We start from the raw sequence: 20345 nt of genomic DNA, 5'->3' as shown, positions 1-20345 counted from the left end.
GTTGACCCCCCTTTTGAAAAAGAAAAAGATGCTTTGCATGAAGCACTCTCAAAAATACGCGTGCCTTTCCCGTCCCCTGGCTGACCCAGGGGAAGAAAAGTCCTCGAGAGCCATGACTTGTTCATCTTGGTTCTTTTAGAAACACAGCGAGGGGACTCCAACCACAGTCTCCCTCGTTGCCACTAATTGGGCCACACACACCCCACTTGACTGGCATCAGTTGACCCCCCTTTTGAAAAAGAAAAAGATGCTTTGCATGAAGCACTCTCAAAAATACGCGTGCCTTTCCCGTCCCCTGGCTGACCCAGGGGAAGAAAAGTCCTCGAGAGCCATGACTTGTTCATCTTGGTTCTTTTAGAAACACAGCGAGAGGACTCCAACCACAGTCTCCCTCGTTGCCACTAATTGGGCCACACACACCCCACTTGACTGGCATCCGTTGACCCCCCTTTTGAAAAAGAAAAAGTTGCTTTGCATGAAGCACTCTCAAAAATACGCGTGCCTTTCCCGTCCCCTGGCTGACCCAGGGGAAGAAAAGTCCTCTGAGAGCCATGACTTGTTCATCTTGGTTCTTTTAGAAACACAGCGAGGGGAATCCAACCACAGTCTCCCTCGTTGCCACTAATTGGGCCACACACACCCCACTTGACTGGCATCAGTTGACCCCCCTTTTGAAAAAAAAAAAGATGCTTTGCATAAAGCACTCTCAAAAATACGCGTGCCTTTCCCGTCCCCTGGATGACCCAGGGGAAGAAAAGTCCTCTGAGAGCCATGACTTGTTCATCTTGGTTCTTTTAGAAACACAGCGAGGGGACTCCAACCACAGTCTCCCTCGTTGCCACTAATTGTGCCACACACACCCCACTTGACTGGCATCAGTTGACCCCCCTTTTGAAAAAGAAAAAGATGCTTTGCATGAAGCACTCTCAAAAATACGCGTGCCTTTCCCGTCCCCTGGCTGACCCAGGGGAAGAAAAGTCCTCGAGAGCCATGACTTGTTCATCTTGGTTCTTTTAGAAACACAGCGAGAGGACTCCAACCACAGTCTCCCTCGTTGCCACTAATTGGGCCACACACACCTCACTTGACTGGCATCAGTTGACCCCCCTTTTGAAAAAGAAAAAGATGCTTTGCATGAAGCACTCTCAAAAATACGCGTGCCTTTCCCGTCCCCTGGCTGACCCAGGGGAAGAAAAGTCCTCTAAGAGCCATGACTTGTTCATCTTGGTTCTTTTAGAAACACAGCGAGGGGAATCCAACCACAGTCTCCCTCGTTGCCACTAATTGGGCCACACACACCCCACTTGACTGGCATCAGTTGACCCCCCTTTTGAAAAAGAAAAAGATGCTTTGCATGAAGCACTCTCAAAAATACGCGTGCCTTTCCCGTCCCCTGGCTGACCCAGGGGAAGAAAAGTCCTCTGAGAGCCATGACTTGTTCATCTTGGTTCTTTTAGAAACACAGCGAGGGGAATCCAACCACAGTCTCCCTCATTGCCACTAATTGGGCCACACACACCCCACTTGACTGGCATCAGTTGACCCCCCTTTTGAAAAAGAAAAAGATGCTTTGCATGAAGCACTCTCAAAAATACGCGTGCCTTTCCCGTCCCCTGGATGACCCAGGGGAAGAAAAGTCCTCTGAGAGCCATGACTTGTTCATCTTGGTTCTTTTAGAAACACAGCGAGGGGACTCCAACCACAGTCTCCCTCATTGCCACTAATTGGGCCACACACACCCCACTTGACTGGCATCAGTTGACCCCCCTTTTGAAAAAGAAAAAGATGCTTTGCATGAAGCACTCTCAAAAATACGTGTGCCTTTCCCGTCCCCTGGCTGACCCAGGGGAAGAAAAGTCCTCTGAGAGCCATGACTTGTTCATCTTGGTTCTTTTAGAAACACAGTAAGGGGACTCCAACCACAGTCTCTCTCGTTGCCACTAATTGGGCCACACACACCTCACTTGACTGGCATCAGTTGACCCCCCTTTTGAAAAAGAAAAAGATGCTTTGCATGAAGCACTCTCAAAAATACGCGTGCCTTTCCCGTCCCCTGGCTGACCCAGGGGAAGAAAAGTCCTCTTACAGCCATGACTTGTTCATCTTGGTTGTTTTAGAAACACAGCGAGGGGAATCCAACCACAGTCTCCCTCGTTGCCACTAATTGGGCCACACACACCCCACTTGACTGGCATCAGTTGACCCCCCTTTTGAAAAAGAAAAAGATGCTTTGCATGAAGCACTCTCAAAAATACGCGTGCCTTTCCCGTCCCCTGGCTGACCCAGGGGAAGAAAAGTCCTCTTACAGCCATGACTTGTTCATCTTGGTTGTTTTAGAAACACAGCGAGGGGAATCCAACCACAGTCTCCCTCGTTGCCACTAATTGGGCCACACACACCCCACTTAACTGGCATCAGTTGACCCCCCTTTTGAAAAAGAAAAAGATGCTTTGCATGAAGCACTCTCAAAAATACGCGTGCCTTTCCCGTCCCCTGGCTGACCCAGGGGAAGAAAAGTCCTCTGAGAGCCATGACTTGTTCATCTTGGTTCTTTTAGAAACACAGCGAGGGGAATCCAACCACAGTCTCCCTCATTGCCACTAATTGGGCCACACACACCCCACTTGACTGGCATCAGTTGACCCCCCTTTTGAAAAAGAAAAAGATGCTTTGCATGAAGCACTCTCAAAAATACGTGTGCCTTTCCCGTCCCCTGGCTGACCCAGGGGAAGAAAAGTCCTCTGAGAGCCATGACTTGTTCATCTTGGTTCTTTTAGAAACACAGCGAGGGGAATCCAACCACAGTCTCCCTCGTTGCCACTAATTGGGCCACACACACCCCACTTGACTGGCATCAGTTGACCCCCCTTTTGAAAAAAAAAAAAGATGCTTTGCATAAAGCACTCTCAAAAATACGCGTGCCTTTCCCATCCCCTGGATGACCCAGGGGAAGAAAAGTCCTCTGAGAGCCATGACTTGTTCATCTTGGTTCTTTTAGAAACACAGCGAGGGGACTCCAACCACAGTCTCCCTCGTTGCCACTAATTGGGCCACACACACCCCACTTGACTGGCATCAGTTGACCCCCCTTTTGAAAAAGAAAAAGATGCTTTGCATGAAGCACTCTCAAAAATACGCGTGCCTTTCCCGTCCCCTGGCTGACCCAGGGGAAGAAAAGTCCTCGAGAGCCATGACTTGTTCATCTTGGTTCTTTTAGAAACACAGCGAGAGGACTCCAACCACAGTCTCCCTCGTTGCCACTAATTGGGCCACACACACCCCACTTGACTGGCATCAGTTGACCCCCCTTTTGAAAAAGAAAAAGTTGCTTTGCATGAAGCACTCTCAAAAATACGCGTGCCTTTCCCGTCCCCTGGCTGACCCAGGGGAAGAAAAGTCCTCTGAGAGCCATGACTTGTTCATCTTGGTTCTTTTAGAAACACAGCGAGGGGAATCCAACCACAGTCTCCCTCATTGCCACTAATTGGGCCACACACACCCCACTTGACTGGCATCAGTTGACCCCCCTTTTGAAAAAGAAAAAGATGCTTTGCATGAAGCACTCTCAAAAATACGTGTGCCTTTCCCGTCCCCTGGCTGACCCAGGGGAAGAAAAGTCCTCTGAGAGCCATGACTTGTTCATCTTGGTTCTTTTAGAAACACAGCGAGGGGAATCCAACCACAGTCTCCCTCGTTGCCACTAATTGGGCCACACACACCCCACTTGACTGGCATCAGTTGACCCCCCTTTTGAAAAAAAAAAAAGATGCTTTGCATAAAGCACTCTCAAAAATACGCGTGCCTTTCCCGTCCCCTGGATGACCCAGGGGAAGAAAAGTCCTCTGAGAGCCATGACTTGTTCATCTTGGTTCTTTTAGAAACACAGCGAGGGGACTCCAACCACAGTCTCCCTCGTTGCCACTAATTGGGCCACACACACCCCACTTGACTGGCATCAGTTGACCCCCCTTTTGAAAAAGAAAAAGATGCTTTGCATGAAGCACTCTCAAAAATACGCGTGCCTTTCCCGTCCCCTGGCTGACCCAGGGGAAGAAAAGTCCTCGAGAGCCATGACTTGTTCATCTTGGTTCTTTTAGAAACACAGCGAGAGGACTCCAACCACAGTCTCCCTCGTTGCCACTAATTGGGCCACACACACCCCACTTGACTGGCATCAGTTGACCCCCCTTTTGAAAAAGAAAAAGTTGCTTTGCATGAAGCACTCTCAAAAATACGCGTGCCTTTCCCGTCCCCTGGCTGACCCAGGGGAAGAAAAGTCCTCTGAGAGCCATGACTTGTTCATCTTGGTTCTTTTAGAAACACAGCAAGGGGACTCCAACCACAGTCTCCCTCGTTGCCACTAATTGGGCCACACACACCTCACTTGACTGGCATCAGTTGACCCCCCTTTTGAAAAAGAAAAAGATGCTTTGCATGAAGCACTCTCAAAAATACGCGTGCCTTTCCCGTCCCCTGGCTGACCCAGAGGAAGAAAAGTCCTCTAAGAGCCATGACTTGTTCATCTTGGTTCTTTTAGAAACACAGCGAGGGGAATCCAACCACAGTCTCCCTCGTTGCCACTAATTGGGCCACACACACCCCACTTGACTGGCATCAGTTGACCCCCCTTTTGAAAAAGAAAAAGATGCTTTGCATGAAGCACTCTCAAAAATACGCGTGCCTTTCCCGTCCCCTGGCTGACCCAGGGGAAGAAAAGTCCTCTGAGAGCCATGACTTGTTCATCTTGGTTCTTTTAGAAACACAGTAAGGGGACTCCAACCACAGTCTCTCTCGTTGCCACTAATTGGGCCACACACACCTCACTTGACTGGCATCAGTTGACCCCCCTTTTGAAAAAGAAAAAGATGCTTTGCATGAAGCACTCTCAAAAATACGCGTGCCTTTCCCGTCCCCTGGCTGACCCAGGGGAAGAAAAGTCCTCTTACAGCCATGACTTGTTCATCTTGGTTGTTTTAGAAACACAGCGAGGGGAATCCAACCACAGTCTCCCTCGTTGCCACTAATTGGGCCACACACACCCCACTTGACTGGCATCAGTTGACCCCCCTTTTGAAAAAGAAAAAGATGCTTTGCATGAAGCACTCTCAAAAATACGCGTGCCTTTCCCGTCCCCTGGCTGACCCAGGGGAAGAAAAGTCCTCTGAGAGCCATGACTTGTTCATCTTGGTTCTTTTAGAAACACAGCGAGGGGAATCCAACCACAGTCTCCCTCATTGCCACTAATTGGGCCACACACACCCCACTTGACTGGCATCAGTTGACCCCCCTTTTGAAAAAGAAAAAGATGCTTTGCATGAAGCACTCTCAAAAATACGCGTGCCTTTCCCGTCCCCTGGATGACCCAGGGGAAGAAAAGTCCTCTGAGAGCCATGACTTGTTCATCTTGGTTCTTTTAGAAACACAGCGAGGGGAATCCAACCACAGTCTCCCTCGTTGCCACTAATTGGGCCACACACACCCCACTTGACTGGCATCAGTTGACCCCCCTTTTGAAAAAGAAAAAGATGCTTTGCATGAAGCACTCTCAAAAATACGCGTGCCTTTCCCGTCCCCTGGATGACCCAGGGGAAGAAAAGTCCTCTGAGAGCCATGACTTGTTCATCTTGGTTCTTTTAGAAACACAGCGAGGGGACTCCAACCACAGTCTCCCTCATTGCCACTAATTGGGCCACACACACCCCACTTGACTGGCATCAGTTGACCCCCCTTTTGAAAAAGAAAAAGATGCTTTGCATGAAGCACTCTCAAAAATACGTGTGCCTTTCCCGTCCCCTGGCTGACCCAGGGGAAGAAAAGTCCTCTGAGAGCCATGACTTGTTCATCTTGGTTCTTTTAGAAACACAGTAAGGGGACTCCAACCACAGTCTCTCTCGTTGCCACTATTTGGGCCACACACACCTCACTTGACTGGCATCAGTTGACCCCCCTTTTGAAAAAGAAAAAGATGCTTTGCATGAAGCACTCTCAAAAATACGTGTGCCTTTCCCGTCCCCTGGCTGACCCAGGGGAAGAAAAGTCCTCTTACAGCCATGACTTGTTCATCTTGGTTGTTTTAGAAACACAGCGAGGGGAATCCAACCACAGTCTCCCTCGTTGCCACTAATTGGGCCACACACACCCCACTTGACTGGCATCAGTTGACCCCCCTTTTGAAAAAGAAAAAGATGCTTTGCATGAAGCACTCTCAAAAATACGCGTGCCTTTCCCGTCCCCTGGCTGACCCAGGGGAAGAAAAGTCCTCTGAGAGCCATGACTTGTTCATCTTGGTTCTTTTAGAAACACAGCGAGGGGAATCCAACCACAGTCTCCCTCATTGCCACTAATTGGGCCACACACACCCCACTTGACTGGCATCAGTTGACCCCCCTTTTGAAAAAGAAAAAGATGCTTTGCATGAAGCACTCTCAAAAATACGCGTGCCTTTCCCGTCCCCTGGATGACCCAGGGGAAGAAAAGTCCTCTGAGAGCCATGACTTGTTCATCTTGGTTCTTTTAGAAACACAGCGAGGGGAATCCAACCACAGTCTCCCTCGTTGCCACTAATTGGGCCACACACACCCCACTTGACTGGCATCAGTTGACCCCCCTTTTGAAAAAAAAAAAGATGCTTTGCATGAAGCACTCTCAAAAATACGCGTGCCTTTCCCGTCCCCTGGATGACCCAGGGGAAGAAAAGTCCTCTGAGAGCCATGACTTGTTCATCTTGGTTCTTTTAGAAACACAGCGAGGGGACTCCAACCACAGTCTCCCTCGTTGCCACTAATTGGGCCACACACACCCCACTTGACTGGCATCAGTTGACCCCCCTTTTGAAAAAGAAAAATATGCTTTGCATGAAGCACTCTCAAAAATACGCGTGCCTTTCCCGTCCCCTGGCTGACCCAGGGGAAGAAACGTCCTCGAGAGCCATGACTTGTTCATCTTGATTCTTTTAGAAACACAGTGAGAGGACTCCAACCACAGTCTCCCTCGTTGCCACTAATTGGGCCACACACACCCCACTTGACTGGCATCAGTTGACCCCCCTTTTGAAAAAGAAAAAGTTGCTTTGCATGAAGCACTCTCAAAAATACGCGTGCCTTTCCCGTCCCCTGGCTGACCCAGGGGAAGAAAAGTCCTCTGAGAGCCATGACTTGTTCATCTTGGTTCTTTTAGAAACACAGCAAGGGGACTCCAACCACAGTCTCCCTCGTTGCCACTAATTGGGCCACACACACCTCACTTGACTGGCATCAGTTGACCCCCCTTTTGAAAAAGAAAAAGATGCTTTGCATGAAGCACTCTCAAAAATACGCGTGCCTTTCCCGTCCCCTGGCTGACCCAGGGGAAGAAAAGTCCTCTGAGAGCCATGACTTGTTCATCTTGGTTCTTTTAGAAACACAGCGAGGGGAATCCAACCACAGTCTCCCTCGTTGCCACTAATTGGGCCACACACACCCCACTTGACTGGCATCAGTTGGCCCCCCTTTTGAAAAAGAAAAAGATGCTTTGCATGAAGCACTCTCAAAAATACGCGTGCCTTTCCCGTCCCCTGGCTGACCCAGGGGAAGAAAAGTCCTCTGAGAGCCATGACTTGTTCATCTTGGTTCTTTTAGAAACACAGCGAGGGGAATCCAACCACAGTCTCCCTCGTTGCCACTAATTGGGCCACACACACCCCACTTGACTGGCATCAGTTGACCCCCCTTTTGAAAAAGAAAAAGATGCTTTGCATGAAGCACTCTCAAAAATACGCGTGCCTTTCCCGTCCCCTGGATGACCCAGGGGAAGAAAAGTCCTCTGAGAGCCATGACTTGTTCATCTTGGTTCTTTTAGAAACACAGCGAGGGGACTCCAACCACAGTCTCCCTCATTGCCACTAATTGGGCCACACACACCCCACTTGACTGGCATCAGTTGACCCCCCTTTTGAAAAAGAAAAAGATGCTTTGCATGAAGCACTCTCAAAAATACGTGTGCCTTTCCCGTCCCCTGGCTGACCCAGGGGAAGAAAAGTCCTCTGAGAGCCATGACTTGTTCATCTTGGTTCTTTTAGAAACACAGTAAGGGGACTCCAACCACAGTCTCTCTCGTTGCCACTAATTGGGCCACACACACCTCACTTGACTGGCATCAGTTGACCCCCCTTTTGAAAAAGAAAAAGATGCTTTGCATGAAGCACTCTCAAAAATACGCGTGCCTTTCCCATCCCCTGGCTGACCCAGGGGAAGAAAAGTCCTCTGACAGCCATGACTTGTTCATCTTGGTTGTTTTAGAAACACAGCGAGGGGAATCCAACCACAGTCTCCCTCGTTGCCACTAATTGGGCCACACACACCCCACTTGACTGGCATCAGTTGACCCCCCTTTTGAAAAAGAAAAAGATGCTTTGCATGAAGCACTCTCAAAAATACGTGTGCCTTTCCCGTCCCCTGGCTGACCCAGGGGAAGAAAAGTCCTCTGAGAGCCATGACTTGTTCATCTTGGTTCTTTTAGAAACACAGCGAGGGGAATCCAACCACAGTCTCCCTCATTGCCACTAATTGGGCCACACACACCCCACTTGACTGGCATCAGTTGACCCCCCTTTTGAAAAAGAAAAAGATGCTTTGCATGAAGCACTCTCAAAAATACGCGTGCCTTTCCCGTCCCCTGGATGACCCAGGGGAAGAAAAGTCCTCTGAGAGCCATGACTTGTTCATCTTGGTTCTTTTAGAAACACAGCGAGGGGAATCCAACCACAGTCTCCCTCGTTGCCACTAATTGGGCCACACACACCCCACTTGACTGGCATCAGTTGACCCCCCTTTTGAAAAAGAAAAAGATGCTTTGCATGAAGCACTCTCAAAAATACGCGTGCCTTTCCCATCCCCTGGATGACCCAGGGGAAGAAAAGTCCTCTGAGAGCCATGACTTGTTCATCTTGGTTCTTTTAGAAACACAGCGAGGGGACTCCAACCACAGTCTCCCTCATTGCCACTAATTGGGCCACACACACCCCACTTGACTGGCATCAGTTGACCCCCCTTTTGAAAAAGAAAAAGATGCTTTGCATGAAGCACTCTCAAAAATACGCGTGCCTTTCCCGTCCCCTGGATGACCCAGGGGAAGAAAAGTCCTCTGAGAGCCATGACTTGTTCATCTTGGTTCTTTTAGAAACACAGCGAGGGGACTCCAACCACAGTCTCCCTCGTTGCCACTAATTGGGCCACACACACCCCACTTGACTGGCATCAGTTGACCCCTTTTGAAAAAGAAAAAGATGCTTTGCATGAAGCACTCTCAAAAATACGCGTGCCTTTCCCGTCCCCTGGCTGACCGAGGGGAAGAAAAGTCCTCTGAGAGCCATGACTTGTTCATCTTGGTTCTTTTAGAAACACAGCGAGGGGACTCCAACCACAGTCTCCCTCGTTGCCACTAATTGGGCCACACACACCCCACTTGACTGGCATCAGTTGACCCCCCTTTTGAAAAAGAAAAAGATGCTTTGCATGAAGCACTCTCAAAAATACGCGTGCCTTTCCCGTCCCCTGGCTGACCCAGGGGAAGAAAAGTCCTCTGAGAGCCATGACTTGTTCATCTTGGTTCTTTTAGAAACACAGCGAGGGGACTCCAACCACAGTCTCCCTCGTTGCCACTAATTGGGCCACACACACCCCACTTGACTGGCATCAGTTGACCCCCCTTTTGAAAAAGAAAAAGTTGCTTTGCATGAAGCACTCTCAAAAATACGCGTGCCTTTCCCGTCCCCTGGCTGACCCAGGGGAAGAAAAGTCCTCTGAGAGCCATGACTTGTTAATCTTGGTTCTTTTAGAAACACAGCGAGGGGACTCCAACCACAGTCTCCCTCGTTGTCACTAATTGGGCCACACACACCCCACTTGACTGGCATCAGTTGACCCCCCTTTTGAAAAAGAAAAAGATGCTTTGCATGAAGCACTCTCAAAAATACGCGTGCCTTTCCCGTCCCCTGGCTGACCCAGGGGAAGGAAAGTCCTCTGAGAGCCATGTCCACATTGTCAGTGGACAGACATGTGTGCTTATCTGCCAGCAGACCCCCAGCAGCACTGAAGACAGGTTCCGAGAGAACGCTGGCTGCAGGAAACGACAAGATCCCCAAGGCGTACGTGGCAATCTCAGGCAATTTATCCAGATTGGAAGCCTAAAATGAGCAGGGCTCAAGTTGCACAGTAATGGCATCGATGTTTCCTTGCATATACTCATATATCTGTGTGTCCTCCTCTTTTTCCTTGTCCAGCTCTTTTGTTTTCGCATGAGTATATGTCCTTGTCACTTTCCCATGTGTTTGTGTTGTGTTGTGAGTTGTTTGTCATCTTTTGGACACCTTTGAGGGTGTTTTCTAGGTATTTTTATGTGTTTGTGAATGCCTGCCATTGTTTCCTATGCAGTTCGAGTTCAGTTCGTTGAACGTTCGACGAACCGAACTCGAACGGGAGCTCCGTTCGGCGAACCGACCTCGAGCCGAACCGCGACCGGTTCGCTCATCTCTAGTTATTTATGTTATTATTATTTCTTTCTTTTTCATTTGCACATTTGACATAATTGGGGCTATGTCTTCCAACTGGCACATCACAGATTCACCAAGACCAATATGTTGTATATACAGAAATTAAAAGTAGAATTATTAAAAATACTTCACTGGATCTACAGCTGCCTCAAATAGCCAAACACTCAATCTGTATTTGCATGATTCTTTTTTGTTTTCTTTTGTATTTTACATATAACCCAGCCCCTTATAGGGAACCTGTCAGCAGGTTATTGCTATGGAATATAAGCAAAGCATGAGTTCTCAACATAGACCCTGATTCCAGTAAGGGTGGGCAGGCTGGTTCTCTTTGGGGATCTGATTCACTTGGTTTCGTTCACCTTGTGACACAACCACATAAGGTGAGCACCTTGCTAACATATCATTTCCTTTTATATTTGGATAAGACCCTATTGCGCTTTTTTGTCCACAGCATTTTCATCTCGGGTAAACACATATTTAATAAGGATAAATACATTTAAGACAAAATGAACACAGATGAAACCATTTGGGAGGGCAGGGGGTCCATTGGACACCATCATTTTACTCCCAATGAGAGTCATTCAAAGACTTCAGTGGCTCTCACTGTGGTGTAGCCAATCAGTGTTAGTCTTCTTAGTAGCAGCACTGGTCTCCCGGCTCATTCAACGCAGAAAAGAGCGGTGATAAGAAGTCATCAAGGAGCAGCATTCTCTTCCTTACCTCTAGCAGTCTGCAGGAGACAATCCTGTCAGCAGTATCGCACTCTGCTCTCCGATGTCTAACGCTGGGAGAAGCGGCGCACACTGTCACTACTACCTTCCAAGCATTAAAATCGGAGACCAGTGCGCGTCAGTGCTGACAGGATCGTCTGTTGCAGACTGCTGGAGGTACGGAACAGAACGCGGTTCCCTCTTGATGGCTTCTTATCACAGTAGTTACCAGAGTTAGGCAACCTGGAAGAGCGGTGAATGAATCGCTGACACACAAGTGTCATATTTATGCAATGCCAGCAGGCAAGGCTGCCACCAGGAGTTTCAGGGCCCCATACTGGCAACATTTTCGGGCCCTCTTGAGTCCCCTCCCAGACTTCACCCCAGCTCTGCCTCCACCCCTTAAACCTTCCACAGTCCCACCACTGCAAAATGTCCTCACCAATCTCACATTAACAGTTCTCATCAAACACCATCTGTTAGCTGGTTGTTACAGAGAAGGAAGTATTTCCCTCAGAAAATTAATAATAATACACTGCCTACACCGCCCCTCTCCGTATTATCTCTCTCACACTGTGTATATTATTCCCCACACACACCACCCCTCTGTATAATATCCCTCACACACTGCCCCTAATTTTTGCATATACCCCACACACTACCCCAATGTATAATATCCTCCAACACACACTACCCCTCTGGATAATATCCCACCACCCACTGCCCCTCTGTATAATATCTCCCCACAACCTACCCATCTATAAAATATCCCCCCATACACACAGTACCCCTCTGTATAATATCCCCCTCCACACACTGCTCCTTGCAGCCCTTTGCTAGGAAAGAAGTAGTGGGCACCACAGGGTAATATGTATAAATAAATGGAGTGGTGCTAACAAAAACTATGCAAAAAAATGAATTGTAACATGAGAAGAAAAAGGCTGCATAGGAGAAAATGTGGAAATCTAGCCATTTTTATATAAATATGGCTTTTATTGATACAAAACATAAAAGTCAAGTTTAGATATAAATATATATGTCAGCCTCCTGGTGTAAATATGTCCCCATTCTGGGCCCCTCCTGGTATATATGTCCCCTTCTGGTGTACAGTATATGTCCCCATGCTGGACCCCTCCTGGCATAAATACCACTCCTGGTATGTATCTCCCCACCCTGGGCCCTTCCTGGTATATATGTCCCCCTCCTGGTATATATGTCCTCATCCTGATTTATTTGTACCTCTCTTGGTATATATGTCATCCTCCTGTTATGTATGTCCTCTTCCTGGGTGCCTCCTAGTGTATATGTCCCCAATCTTGTTTATTTGTTCCCATCCTGGTATTTATATCTTCATCCCAGGCCTTTCCTGGTATATATGTCCCCCTCCTGGTATATATGTCTCTATCCTGGTTTATTTGTCCCTTTTCTGGTATATATATCCTCCTCCTGGTATATACACTTGAAACCAGAAGTTTACATACATTATCTAAAAAGACATATATGCATGTTTTTGTCACTATATGAAAAGAAATCATAATAAATCTTTCCCATTTTAGGTCAATTAGGATTACCAAAATTATTTATATTTGCCAAATGGCAGAATAATGAGACAGAGAGAATGTTTTAAGGTATTTTTATTACTTTCTGCAAAATTAAAAGTGTATATACAGTAAGAGTACTATGCCTTTAAACAATATGGGACAGCTCATATGATGATGTCATGTCTTTGGAAACTTCTAATAGGTTTATTGGCAACATCTGAGTTAATTAGAGATACACATGTGGATGTATTTTAATACACAACTGAAACACACTGCTTCTTTGTATAGTATCATGGAAAGTCAAAAGAAAGTCCATAGACTCTCTCTATGGCTGCATCCAATTTTATGTTCCATTATGGCTATCAAAGAAATCAGCCAAGATCTTAGGAAGAGAATTGTGGACTTGCACAAGTCTGGTTCATTTTTGGGTGCAATTTCCAGATACCTGAAAGTGCCTTGTTCATCTGTACAAACAATTATACACAAGTACAAACAAGATGGGAATGTGATTCCATCATATCCCACAGGAAGGAGAAGGGTTCTGTATACCAGACATGAATGTGCTTTTGTCAGACATGTGTATATCAACCCAAGAACAAAAGCAAAAAAACTCGTGACAAGGCTGGAGGAAGCTGGTAAGGTTATGTCATTATCCACAGTGAAATGAGTACTGTATCAAAATGGGCTGAAAGGCCACTCTGCCAGGAAGAATCCATTACTCCAAAAAAACCCCAAAAAAGACAGATTAATGTTGGCAAATGGTCATAGGAATAAAGACCTTTATGTTTGGAGAAATGTCCTGTGGTCTGCCGAAACTAAAATTGAACTGTTTGGCCATAATGACCATAGTTATGTTTGGAGGAAAAAGGGAGAAGCTTTGAAGCCTAAGAGCGTCTTTGCACGTTGCAACATCGCACGTGCGATGTCGGAGGGGTCAAATCGAAAGTGACGCACATCCGGCTTCACTTTCGACATCGCAGTGTATAAATCCTAGATGATACGAATAACAAGCGCAAAAGCGTCGTTATCGTATCATCGGTGTAAGCTCCGACTTTTTCATAATTACACTGCCGCGACAGATACGATGTTCTTCCTCGTTCCTGCGGCAGCACACATCGCTGTGTATGAAGCCGCAGGAGCAAGGAACATCTCCTTACCTGCCGCTGGCGGCTATACAGAAGGAAGAAGGTGGGCGGGATGTTTACATCCTGCTCATCTACGCCCCTCCGCTTTGATTGGCCGCCTGCCGTGTGACGTCGCTGTGACGTTTTACGACCCACATCCTTAGGAAGGAGGCGGGACGCCGGCCACAGCGACGTCGCTAGGCAGGTAAGTATGTGTGACGATAATGTTCGCTACGCCAGGAATCACAAGATATTGCTGCGGCGACAGGGGCGGGGACTATCGCGTGCGACATCACAGCATCGGCTTGCGATGTCGCAACGTGCAAAGCCCGCCTTAAGAACACCATCACAACTGTGAAACACCTGGGTGACAGCATCATGTTGGGTTCTTTGCAAGAGGGACTGGTGCACTTCACAAAATAGATGGTATAATGAGGAAAAGAAGATTATGTAACAATATGGCAATACTGAAGCAACATCTCAAAACATCATACAGGAACTAAAAGCTTGGGCCGAAATGAGTCTTCCAAATTGACAATGACCCAAAGCATACTGCCAAACTGGTTACAAAGTGGCTTAGGGATAACAAAATCAATGTTTTGCAGTGGCCATCACAAAACCCTGATCTCAATTCTTTTGAAAATTTATGGGCAATGCTGAAAAGGCAGGTGCGAGCAAGGTGACTTACAAACATGGCTCAGTTACACCAGCTCTGTCAGTAGGAATAGACCCAAATTCCTACTAACTATTATGAGAAGCTTGTGGATGGATATCCAAAATGTTTGATCCAAGTCATAAAGTTTAAGGGCAATAGTACCTGTTCTGTCTTCATGAACGTTCGCACAGTGTGCAATCTGATATACAGCATAAACCTTCTTCTGTCTTCCATAAAAAGCAGACTGTTTCTCTGTAGTCTAAACTTATTTATTGGTTAACAAGTGCACTTGGTGTGGAAGAGTACATGGTAAAACTATAAGAACATAAATAACAATAGTAAGTAAAGAGCACATAATGCACACAGGTATTTTATTTACATAATACAGAGGAAGTGCTCTATAAAATGGAGACTACACATACATGTGAATTCCTATCTGGGATATTCTCCCTATATAATCACAACTATACAATTCAATAACAGATTTGAACATAATGTTGTTACATACAGCAGTAATCCCTTACCAGATATGCTTTTGTAAGGATAGTGGGTTTTTAACAAGGAGAGTGCTAAGAGATAGAACAGCACACGTCCTCCTGTGGTTAATTCACTCCTAAGATGGATGCCACTACCCAGAATGCATAGGAAATCTCCCATAATACACTAGGACACTACCTCAGGAAATACTGAAGACTACAGAAATAAGCCACTAGATGGAGCTCTTATATCCTTTAACATTTTGTAAAGCTAATCAACAGTAGCTGTATAGCACTTATATCTTTGACAACTATTTTATGCCTGAGTGGGCAGAACAGTACCAATTACTATTGAAATGTATATAAAATTTTTACTTTGCAGAAAGTAATAAAAAGGTATTAAAAGAAACATTCTTTCTCTCTCATTATTGTGGCATTTGGTAAATATAAATAATTTTGGTTCCTAATTGACCTAAACTGGGAAAGGTTTATTCTGATTTCATGTCAGATAGTGAGAAAAACATGAATATTTGCATTTCTAGATAGTGTATGTAAACCTCTGGTTTCAACTGTATATCCCTTTCCTAGGTCACTCCTGGTATATATGTCCTCCTCCTGGTATATATGGCCCCCTCCTGGTATATGTGTCCTCTTCCTTGTCCCCTCCTGGTATATATATATATATATATATATATTTATTTATATATATATATATATATATATATGTATATATATATATATATCTGCCTCTTAGCCCCTCTTAGTATATATATTCCGCTCCTGGTATATATGTCCCACTATGGGCTCTTCCTGGTATATAAGCCCCCAGCAAAAATACAAAAATGTATTTAATCACTCTCCTGAGCTCCCATGTTACTCAGAGTCCTCTCTGCACTATGCTGCATTTCAGCTTGATGTGTGCCCTTGGATGCACATCCAGCTGAAGCAAAGCAGGGACTGGGATTGGCAGGCTCCCCAGCGATCACCCTGCTTCTGTCTTCAGCTCATGTAGTGCTTACCTTTCCTTCCCTTCTGCCGCGTCCTTGCCACCTTCATGGCTCTGCATTGCCTGCAGCAGTGTGATGAGGTTGTAGCAAGATGACCTTAAACACACTGCTGCACGTTGGGCCAAAGAATAATACACCTGCACCCTTCTTTGCCCCTTAAGCCTGGCTCCACCACATGGCTAATTTGCATGTAAGGCACCTGAAGCGTGTCACATGGAAATTAGCCATGCGTAAAGCAGCGGTGACTGGGGCCAGTGAAGAGGGGGTCCTAACCCTGCTCTTAATAAAGCAAAGAAAGTACCGTGGGCGGGCCTGGACTCCCTCTTCACTGGGCCCCATCAGTAAGGGCAGTAATACCCTGATTGCAGCCCTGCCAGCAGGTGACAATGCCTGGGCCCATCGGTGGATCCTCCAGTTCTCCAGTGCGTCAGTACAGCCCTGGAAGATAAAGGCAGAGAAAGTAAAACACAATGCTCAATTATAATACAACTCCTCCTCAATGATGCAGTATTGCTGAGCATATATAATAATGGGTTATAATGGTGCAGTTCATAAGTACATACTGGCTGTTTGTAAATGACAGCTTTGACATAAAAACAAAGGAACAATTCAAGATCACACCATCTTCAGTTATGCGCTTCTAGCAGGGTCAGTGTATAGAAACGCTCTCAAGATGTGCAATAAATTTCCAGGAAGGTTAGTCAACTGTTCACATATTTCATCGACCCCTACATAAGTAGGTTTTTACAATGCATGTCTCATTTTCATTGGCGGATCTCGCAAACCAAAATATCTTCAAATATTTTAATATGAACAATTTCCAACCCATTACATGTATACTGTAAAGCAACAAGACGTGTCATAGTAGATTAGAAAGGCAGATAAGTTGACATTTGTGAAATGGAAATTATTGGGTATTATTGCTGCTGGTCTACAAGCTTTACTCTTCCTTTCCTCACTAAGTGGAATGTTGTAGAGCAAGATGTTAGTTGCCTTGGTTCTGAGTGGAATACAGCTTATCTGAATTGTTGTGGATGATCTCTACTGTCACATTAAAGCCATCAGGGTGGTTTATAAAAACCTCCCTTAAGTTCAGGTTTACATATGCAGGTAGACAAATGATTTCCCTGTGTCCCCTATTCCTCAATCACCAAGTTATTATCCAGCACGCATTGTGGTTTGTTATTGGCTGTTTATTTTGCAAATCTGTTTAGTAAAAAAAAATAATATATTTTATACTCAACCAGATAAACAACAAAGATGAGCAGTTGAAATAAAGTGTGTGATTTGCATTGTCTTGTGTTTCATATGGATCACCTAAAGCAGATCTCAGATACCACTACAGGTAAAACAGCTGGGTAGAGTTGAGCGGGATGCCAATAATCCGGGGCCGGCGGGTCATTAACGGACTTAAAAATAAGTCCGATTCGCTCCGGAATCCGGTGCTCATATAAGTCAATGGGGACCGGAATCCGGAGGTTAAAAACATTTGTGGAGGGGCTAGAAGCGAGCGCGGCATACTCACCGAGGCGCTGTCATGGCGGCACACTCCTTCCGGGTCACGCTGTTACCTTCCGGAGCCGACAATTCAATATTCATTGTTTTCCACACCCACCGGCTCGCGTTGGTTGCAGCTAGACACGCCCCCACCCTGAGTGGCAGCTAACTGCAACCAATCACAGGCGTCAGGACGGCCGGTGGGCGGGGAAAGCAGCACAGTCTGTCGGTCAGTTCAGGGTGGTAAAAAGAAACACTCGGCAGCACAGTTATAGCGCGCGGCTGCAGCCCCAGCTGTCGCGCTGTATCTGTGCTGTGTATACTGTGCCCAGAGTCACACGTGCGAGGCTTTGCCGGGTGCTGCCATGGCAGACCCGCGTGCACTCTTCACATGTGTGATTCCGGTGAAAGCAAAAAAAAAAAAACAAAAAACGACGTGCGGTTCCCCCTATTTTCATCCCCAGCCAAGATAACGCCGGCTGGGGGCTGGTATATCCTCAGCCCGCAGCCGTCCGGTAGAGCCGCATCTGTTAGATGTGACCGTACTGGTGTGCGCTACTGGTTCTTCCCGCTGGCGTGATGCGGTGCCAGTCGGGGTAATATCAGGATTAGCAGCGGCGCACGGCTGCTGCTAAACCCTAGGTTTGTGTGATAGCACAGGCGTCTATCAGATAACTGGATAGTGGAGGTCACTGAGTTCACAGACCTGCATCTCCTAGCAGAAAAATCGCATTTTTTTTTGCCAAGAGATGCAGATTTTGAGCTGAAATTTTTATACCAAATTCCTGCATCCAACCTACACCTCCTGGCAAAAAACCGCGGTGTTTTGATGCAATTTTTTTGCTGCGGTTTTTGCCGCGGTTATTTTTCCGCGATTTTTGCCGCGTTTTTTTGCCAGGAGATGCACATTTGGTGCTGAAATCATCTGCACCAGCTTTCAGCACCAAATTTCCACCTGTGGCAGAATTTTTTTTTATTTTTTTATTTTTGGGGGCCAAGGGATTCAAATTTGATGCTGAGATTTTTACACCATATTCCTGCATCCAATCTAGACGTCCTGGCAAAAAACAGCGGTGTTTTGGCGCAATTTTTTGCCGCGGTTTTTGCCGTGGTTATTTTCCTGCGATTTTTGCCGCGTTTAGACGTGTGTGCGTCTGTGCTGCGATGTCAGACTCGTAGGAGCACCTCGCAAGTGTGACTGCTGCTTAAGATAAACCGCATGCATTTTTTTTTTATTTAAATAAATAATTAAAAAAAAAAAACGACGTGCGGTCCCCCCCAATTTTCATTCCCAGCCATGATAACGCCGGCCGGGGGCTGGTATATCCTCAGCCCGCAGCTGCCCGGTATAGCCGCAACTGTTAGATGTGACCACTCCGGGGCGATCTCGGCTCATCTTGATTGCCCTGGTGTGGTGGCAATCAAGGTAATATCAGGGGTTAATAACAGCGCACAGCTGCTATTAAACCCCAGGTTTGTGATCGCACGGGCGTCTGTGAGATACCCGCATCACAAACCTGTAAATTACAGTAAATAAACAAGACACAGAGAAATCCTTTATTTAGAATAAAATACAAACGCAGCCTCCTCCTTCACCAATTTATGATCCCAACACCCTGCAGCTCCGACGTAATCCGCATGAGATCCAGCAAAGACACATACAGCTCTGCTACATGTCACAGCGAGCAGTCATAGAGCACGGCTGCCCGCTCTGAGTGCAGTGTAGTACTGACTGCGATAAGCGATGACTGCATGGCAGAGAGTGTCACAGGCTGGGGGTGCGTCAGTCAGGAACGAATCACAGCTGAGAGGACGGCCGGTGGGCAGGGAAAACACGGAAAGCTGTGTGACAGCACAGGAAGTGAAAGCGCGACCTGGAAGCAGTGTGCCGCCATGACAGAGCCTCGGTAAGTATGAAACGCTCATTTATTTATTGTTTTTTTTCATTCTTTATTAATTGCCGGTTCCGGATAGTGCAGCTGGAATCCCGCGCCCCGGATCGGGGCCGGGAATAGTGCTGAAACCGCGCGGAACCGGACATTTACAGTCCGGGCCTGCTCAGCACTACAGCTGGGTTCTTGGCTGAAATTAAAGAGCACCTGTCAGCAGGTTTTTGCTTCCTCATCTGAGAGCGGCATGATGTAGGCAAAGACATCCTGAATCCAACAATGTATCTTTTAAATTACTGGGTGCAGCCATTCTAACAGAATCAGAATGTTTAGATTTAGCTATGTAGTGTGTGGAGAGAGCTGTCCCCGCCCACACAAGACTCTCAATAGAGATTGTACATTGACAGCGGGGAGTCAATCAGAGGAGGAGGTGTATCAGACGGCCGTGCTCATGACATTGTAGTTCACCAATGTAATTAGTAGGTGCAGGGGCGTGCATAGAAATCATAAGGCCCCACATAGTCCTCCATATTGTCTAATGCACCCCATAGTCCTCCATGTACTATAATACACTCCTCATATTCCTCCACATAGCATTATGCCCCCAAATTGCATTATGCAGCCATCCACAAAGCACTATGCACCCCCACAGAGTGTAATTCTGCCCCACATAGCATTATGCACCCACACATAGCGATGTGCATCCTCACATATCATTATGCACACCCACATAGCATTATGCACACCCCCATAGCATTAGCAACCCCCACATAGCTTTATATAACTCATATAATATCATACACCCCCATATAGCATTATGCGCTCCCACCGTGTACTGAATAAATACATACTTACAGTGTCAGACTGGGGTGTTTGGGACCCACAAGGGGAATTGATTCTAGGGGCCCACCTTACAGC

This window comes from Anomaloglossus baeobatrachus, chromosome 4 (assembly GCF_048569485.1).
Source record: "Anomaloglossus baeobatrachus isolate aAnoBae1 chromosome 4, aAnoBae1.hap1, whole genome shotgun sequence".
Taxonomy (NCBI): Eukaryota; Metazoa; Chordata; class Amphibia; order Anura; family Aromobatidae; genus Anomaloglossus; species Anomaloglossus baeobatrachus.
Note: the sequence above shows the minus strand (reverse complement) of the source record.